At 45.1% G+C, this 7,673-nt stretch overlaps 2 long non-coding RNA genes and 1 other non-coding gene across 3 annotated transcripts; 2 read left to right on the top strand and 1 right to left on the bottom strand.

Moving 5' to 3' along the window:
• Nucleotides 1-1,210: 1,210 nt before the first annotated feature.
• LOC138141077 (5S ribosomal RNA) lies at nt 1,211-1,330 on the bottom strand. The gene has a single exon (XR_011162970.1). It is a non-coding gene; the product is annotated as a 5S ribosomal RNA (ribosomal RNA).
• A 534-nt stretch (nt 1,331-1,864) lies between these two features.
• On the top strand, nt 1,865-3,401 carry LOC138141070 (uncharacterized). Its single transcript, XR_011162966.1, has 2 exons — nt 1,865-2,772; nt 2,822-3,401. It is a non-coding gene; the product is annotated as an uncharacterized lncRNA (long non-coding RNA).
• Nucleotides 3,402-3,620: 219 nt separating this feature from the next.
• On the top strand, nt 3,621-6,647 carry LOC138141073 (uncharacterized). The gene is made up of 2 exons (XR_011162967.1): nt 3,621-6,162; nt 6,212-6,647. It is a non-coding gene; the product is annotated as an uncharacterized lncRNA (long non-coding RNA).
• Nucleotides 6,648-7,673: the final 1,026 nt, after the last annotated feature.

Here is a 7,673-nt window from a genome sequence, read left to right as displayed (position 1 = left end):
TGCAATGTACACAAGACTATGACTGCTACATATTATGTTATTTCAACCAAATCAGAAGTACAATAATTTTGAAAAGTAAGTGCAATGTATACTTCTAAATCTATCTAAATTTATTAATATGTAATTTTTTTCAAAACTATCGATCTTTCTTTGAAACATTTTCAATTCACAATTCACTGTTGGAAGCGCTGTACTTTTTAGTATAAATACGTATACGAAAAATTAAAATAATAGTTGAATTAACACATCGTTAAATGTTACGAGGAACATAGTTTTTTGGATTACACAGCAAAATCTTGGAATTTCAGTCCGATATTACTCCATTGAGTCTTTGGACTCACAAATAAATACCTCGAAAAGCCGACAAACATCTGTCTAGAACTTTTCTAGTAACCAGAGGGTATCGTAAACGACCCGTGTTTAGACCTCTTTCGTGAAAGTGACCGACCGCCGGCGCCGCTCGATTTCGTCATAAATCTCAGCCGTACCCCCCACGATAATTGACAAGTCTGTCATACAGCCCTACCATTTAAAACCTTTATTCTCTTCGTTTTAAAAATAGTTTCGCATGGTTTTTCTCTCTTCTCGTTTTACAATGGTCCAGTGACTAATAAATGAGTGTTGTGTTATGAGTTTGTTCGAGCTCAAAAAAACGTGGTTCGAAATTGTTTAACGTTTAACGAATGGTAAGTTATTCTAGTTTTTATGTTGGTCTTAACGTGTTAGGGGCCAAGAATACAACATTGTCTGTCCATTATAACATAGAACTGATATGTTGAATTCAGATCTCTAATTATTTAAAAACCAAAAAAATAAAGCAGCAGTCAAAGTGGCATGTACGCGTAACCTAATATATATTTTTTTTACATTAAAAGATCGCCGTCTTCCTCGTCGCACTTACGACATTTGCATATGTTATCTTTGTTAAACTCACGGAAGGAATATAATGAACCGGTCACCCGTCCAAGTGCTGACCGCTGCCCGCGTGGCTTACCTTCGGTGATCGAACGACAACCTTTACCGTTTGACGAGTTTTTATTCTGCAATTGTTTACAATTAATCGACAAAAAAAATTGTTTTCTTAATTATCTAGTACTTAAAGCTATGAATCTACATGATACGGGTCTGTGCATGTTTCCGAATACCTGCACGAAAAACAAATCGGTTCGGTGGTTGCTATGGATTTCAAAAAAAAACAAAAAGTGTTGGGGGGCAACGGCACGCGGTGTTCCCAAGCGGTCACCCATCCAAGTACTGACCGCGCCCGACGTTGCTTAACTTCGGTGATCGGACGAGAACCGGTGCTTTTCAACGTGGTATGGCCGTTGCCGTGGTGTTTAGGTGTGATCGTTGGTGTAAAATATATTGCTTTTAACATTCCGATGCACGAATATGAACATCAAAACGCGATGCGTTTCGTTTCCGTATGCACTTACCCTCTGACGACCGACGTCGGACCGAACTAACGGGAAATCCCACAACAACCACCACGTCACGCTCTAACGACAAGAGAGACTACTAGACGGACTGGCGATCTCCCGCGTCGCACATTTTTCGACCGCCGGCGGCGGTGGAAAATCCAGAATTTCACCCCACCTACCGCGCTGCTTGCTCCGACGACGACGAGATTCCCACATTTGGATCGACCGAAATATGTAAGTAATATCAGGAAGTTCCGATTTTCGAGAGGAGACCTGTGTTTCTATTTACCTATCTATAATAATTATCGTTATAATCATCATATCATTATTATTATTATTAACATTATTATTTATTACCATTATTATTATTATTATTATTATTTATCGTCCCTCGGATTCGGCGATCTTCGAAAATCCAAGTTGGACCGTTAGACATTGTAGCAGGTCAAAGTGCCACTATTCGTTTTGGCCGGAGTAGGAGGCCACGAGGTCCTACTTATGCTCGCGGGGCTAATAGATCGCAGTTCGAAGACCCGGAACTAGCAGTTAACGCACGGCATTTGGCAACGCGGCGCGCCCACCCTGCCTTCAAGTTTTTTTACGTCGCTCATTCCGGAAGCGGAAGGATCAATTTGGAGAGTCTTGGTGCCAGTTCAGTATCGTTGTTCGCAGGTGGTCCGTTTTGTGGGGACACGTCGGGATCACGCTGTGATGCCGCGCCTGGTGTTATAAGCGTAGTCGTATCCCGGCGAGTCCCAAGCGCATCGGGATCATCTGCGGATATCATTTTGGGGGCACCAGGTACCTTTTTTTTTGACCTGCGAGTTACGGCAATTAACATCAGGATAGACGTGCACGACTTACCGACACAATACCGTCCAAAATCTGAATTCTCCCGCTCGGTATAATTTCAACGTAAACAAACCGGCGCCATGTTCGACCATCTGTCATTTAGCGTGCAAGTGTAGGATCGCCGGAAGTTGTCATCAAGATGCGCGGTCAGTACAATAACCGGGACGCCTTATCGCCCAACGGAATAAGGTCCAGATCTTTCGGGTTGATCTCCTAGAGGCGGGGGTAGCCAAAAAAAAACCGATCGCGAGCGGAAATAAAGGAGGACTCGGTCGGCGACCGCCGAGCGGGCGGCAGGTGCCGCAAGTCGCGAGCTGCGAATCACGTGCGTGGCGTTCGGGATCCGCAATCATCCCTGTGGGTGGATTGCCGAACGCCATGGCGCTTATCGTCCGGCGCTGCCAGCCTTCGGGGCCGTCGAGGAGCCCGAAGATTTACCGTTTTACCGTTTACCGTTTTGCCGTGGTCGAGAAACCCCTCGTCATCTAGCGAGATAGAGGTAATTATCCTTCATTAGCGAATTCACTTCACTAATTTTCGTCCGTTAGGGGTAGTTCGAGCCAGATTACCGTTACCGTACCGCGAAGGAGAACCGGAAAGTCCTCCTTCGAATTATCGAGAAGCAACCCCTTTCAGCGGAAAGGTAATTACCGAATCGATTGAGTTTCGCAACACTAACGACAATTCGTTAGGGGTTGTTCTTTAGGGTCAGCCGGACCAGGAACGTTGTTCTTTAGGGTCAGCCGGACCAGTCATCGTTATTTGGGGCGATAGTTCGAGCCAGGAACGTTGTTCTTTAGGGTCAGCCGGACCAGTCATCGTTATTTGGGGCGATAGTTCGGACCAGGAACGTCGTTCTTTAGGGTCATTCGTCGCCGCGTCGTTCGTCAGAGTGGTCGTCGCCAGACCGCAAACCGCCCATTAAGGTCATCGGACCACGTACCGTTTCACCAAGGACAAAAGAAAATCGTCAAGGTCACACCACGTTACCGGCGCAAGATAAGTCGCACAATTTAATTGCGGATTTGCGAAAAATCAAAGAACGCCTCAAATATCCCGCTTCTCAATATTTAGAACCGTTTCAATTTGTAAAAATCTCGCATTTCAATAATTTCAAATTTTTAGAAAGACTTCACAAAGCTCAAGTTTTCAAATTCCACATTTCAATTATTAGTAGCAGTTCTTCTACTTCCAGTAAATTTGCAATTTTTTCAATTATAGAATCGATGTTAAATTAACGTTGTAAATTTATGAAAGCAGAAGACTGCGCTTCATTCTTGTTTCACGCATGCAACAGATTTTCCTTTCGTTTTTTTTTTCTACCGGAGTTGTATTAATTTTAAGTTTATTCCAAGGTCACCTGTAAAGGAAAGCTTTCTTGATAAGACCAGAATAAGGTATTGAATAAGATCATTAATGTGAACTGGTTCGAAATTTCAATTAACCAAATTACGTAGAGTAACGTTGCCAATTCCACGGACCAGTGCACACTTAAGTAAGCAATTCGAATTTCCTGGACTGTTGGACAAAAATTGAATAAACCAAAATTTGTTTAACGATCAGAAAGCGTTTGCTTTTACTTACCTTCGACGAGTAAGATCTGAGCACTTGTCCCGGCAGCTGGACAAGCAACAACCAGCTCAAGACAATAGCTGCCTGGCGCCCATTTTTAAAAATCCGAACCCACGCCCTATGCCCCGAAAACCCCCTGAGAGCCCGGAGCTGTCACTGGCCAACTTTTGGTCACACAAATTTTGGCGCCCACAACGTGGGGCTCGATTTCCCGACTTTTTGGAGCAACCACAAATTTTCGTTTATCGCTCATCTTCATTTTCGCGAAATTTGTAAACCAATTTGGGCCTCGAGGGCTCGCTTGCATTTGACAGCCACAAATTTTGACGCTTGGATTTTCGAGGGCCTGTCAAGTCAATCGAGCCGCCACAAATTTTGACGCGATTTGTTAGGGGTGTGATTTGTCAACTTTGTAGCAGTCACAAATTTTGACGATTTTGCTTCCTCGTTTGAATTTCGCAAATTTGGTCAGTTTGGCTCATTCAGCTTTGTTTATCGTGTTTGTGACTCAACTACAGATTTGGCAAGATCACAGATTTTTCATTGTTCAACAATCGGAGCTTTGGGTTTGGGTTTCAGAGAAATTTCAGTTTTCAATTTTTTTACCGTGTAAGAGAAGCAGGAATTTTGCAGAGAAAATTAGCGGATTGTATTCAGTCTTATCTCGTGTCTTCACAGATAAGAAATTTTTTGAGAACGTTATCGCGCTGCGAAACACTTTTTCGGGTGACATGTTTGTTTGAGTTCCATCCTTGTCGCACAATCGGAGAAACGGTGGACATTTCGCCAATGTCAAGGTCAGACACTCGAAGACCTCCAAGTGTCTCTATGAGCGATTTTTTTGCGGATGACGTTCCGTGGAATCGTGGAAAACGCTTCGTCGCATTTTCACTTTCCGTTTTCGAGCGCTGCAGCGAAAATTGCGTTGCATTTTTTTTCGTCGAATTTTTTGAAATGATCGAGACCAAAAATTTTACCGTGGAGTTTGTTCAGGAAAAGTTTATTTGAAAAACCCCATTTATGACATATCCCGAATTCGACTTACATCATACCGCAGTACTCAAGTACTAATTGACACTGAGATTCAGTTTTCAATCGTTTGATACGCGCAGATATCAACTAGCCATTTTGTGGCGGAATCAAAACTTTTCCATTGAACAAATTTTGACGTTTTTGAGAAGACTTCATCTTCGTTTTGTGTAAAAAGAAAAAGGCAACCGCGTTACCTTTTCTTTTTTCTTTTTGAGGAGGGGGGTAGTGTAGCAGGTCAAAGTGCCACTATTCGTTTTGGCCGGAGTAGGAGGCCACGAGGTCCTACTTATGCTCGCGGGGCTAATAGATCGCAGTTCGAAGACCCGGAACTAGCAGTTAACGCACGGCATTTGGCAACGCGGCGCGCCCACCCTGCCTTCAAGTTTTTTTACGTCGCTCATTCCGGAAGCGGAAGGATCAATTTGGAGAGTCTTGGTGCCAGTTCAGTATCGTTGTTCGCAGGTGGTCCGTTTTGTGGGGACACGTCGGGATCACGCTGTGATGCCGCGCCTGGTGTTATAAGCGTAGTCGTATCCCGGCGAGTCCCAAGCGCATCGGGATCATCTGCGGATATCATTTTGGGGGCACCAGGTACCTTTTTTTTTGACCTGCGAGTTACGGCAATTAACATCAGGATAGACGTGCACGACTTACCGACACAATACCGTCCAAAATCTGAATTCTCCCGCTCGGTATAATTTCAACGTAAACAAACCGGCGCCATGTTCGACCATCTGTCATTTAGCGTGCAAGTGTAGGATCGCCGGAAGTTGTCATCAAGATGCGCGGTCAGTACAATAACCGGGACGCCTTATCGCCCAACGGAATAAGGTCCAGATCTTTCGGGTTGATCTCCTAGAGGCGGGGGTAGCCAAAAAAAAACCGATCGCGAGCGGAAATAAAGGAGGACTCGGTCGGCGACCGCCGAGCGGGCGGCAGGTGCCGCAAGTCGCGAGCTGCGAATCACGTGCGTGGCGTTCGGGATCCGCAATCATCCCTGTGGGTGGATTGCCGAACGCCATGGCGCTTATCGTCCGGCGCTGCCAGCCTTCGGGGCCGTCGAGGAGCCCGAAGATTTACCGTTTTACCGTTTACCGTTTTGCCGTGGTCGAGAAACCCCTCGTCATCTAGCGAGATAGAGGTAATTATCCTTCATTAGCGAATTCACTTCACTAATTTTCGTCCGTTAGGGGTAGTTCGAGCCAGATTACCGTTACCGTACCGCGAAGGAGAACCGGAAAGTCCTCCTTCGAATTATCGAGAAGCAACCCCTTTCAGCGGAAAGGTAATTACCGAATCGATTGAGTTTCGCAACACTAACGACAATTCGTTAGGGGTTGTTCTTTAGGGTCAGCCGGACCAGGAACGTTGTTCTTTAGGGTCAGCCGGACCAGTCATCGTTATTTGGGGCGATAGTTCGAGCCAGGAACGTTGTTCTTTAGGGTCAGCCGGACCAGTCATCGTTATTTGGGGCGATAGTTCGGACCAGGAACGTCGTTCTTTAGGGTCATTCGTCGCCGCGTCGTTCGTCAGAGTGGTCGTCGCCAGACCGCAAACCGCCCATTAAGGTCATCGGACCACGTACCGTTTCACCAAGGACAAAAGAAAATCGTCAAGGTCACACCACGTTACCGGCGCAAGATAAGTCGCACAATTTAATTGCGGATTTGCGAAAAATCAAAGAACGCCTCAAATATCCCGCTTCTCAATATTTAGAACCGTTTCAATTTGTAAAAATCTCGCATTTCAATAATTTCAAATTTTTAGAAAGACTTCACAAAGCTCAAGTTTTCAAATTCCACATTTCAATTATTAGTAGCAGTTCTTCTACTTCCAGTAAATTTGCAATTTTTTCAATTATAGAATCGATGTTAAATTAACGTTGTAAATTTATGAAAGCAGAAGACTGCGCTTCATTCTTGTTTCACGCATGCAACAGATTTTCCTTTCGTTTTTTTTTCTACCGGAGTTGTATTAATTTTAAGTTTATTCCAAGGTCACCTGTAAAGGAAAGCTTTCTTGATAAGACCAGAATAAGGTATTGAATAAGATCATTAATGTGAACTGGTTCGAAATTTCAATTAACCAAATTACGTAGAGTAACGTTGCCAATTCCACGGACCAGTGCACACTTAAGTAAGCAATTCGAATTTCCTGGACTGTTGGACAAAAATTGAATAAACCAAAATTTGTTTAACGATCAGAAAGCGTTTGCTTTTACTTACCTTCGACGAGTAAGATCTGAGCACTTGTCCCGGCAGCTGGACAAGCAACAACCAGCTCAAGACAATAGCTGCCTGGCGCCCATTTTTAAAAATCCGAACCCACGCCCTATGCCCCGAAAACCCCCTGAGAGCCCGGAGCTGTCACTGGCCAACTTTTGGTCACAACATTCGAACGCGGTGTGCGTGGCTGACGAGTTGTTATTTTTGGCGTTTTTTCTTCGATCTTCACCCCGACTTCGGACGACGCAGGTCGGACACGAAATTACGAAGAGAGAAAGACGGAAGAAAGGAAGAAAACCTGAAGATCCGTCGAAGAAAATATCGGAAAACTCGTAGGTGCGGCATCGGTCGGACGATGAAGACCGTCTCCTTTCGGATGATCCTCTCGACGGACTTTCGGCCGTCCCGAAGGGTCCGGACGGCAACGGGACCCGTCGTCGACTCGTCCCGTTTCAACTTCCGCCGAAAACGATCGACCTGAACGTCGGAGAGGCGGTTCGCGGCATCCTGTTGTCGGAATTGCCTCGGTTCGAACACCAGGTCCTTTCTGTGCTTCGACCGTTTCGGAAGC

The sequence above is a fragment of the Tenebrio molitor genome, unplaced genomic scaffold (assembly GCF_963966145.1).
Source record: "Tenebrio molitor unplaced genomic scaffold, icTenMoli1.1 SCAFFOLD_87, whole genome shotgun sequence".
NCBI lineage: Eukaryota > Metazoa > Arthropoda > Insecta > Coleoptera > Tenebrionidae > Tenebrio > Tenebrio molitor.
This window is presented reverse-complemented; position numbering and strand designations above follow the sequence as displayed.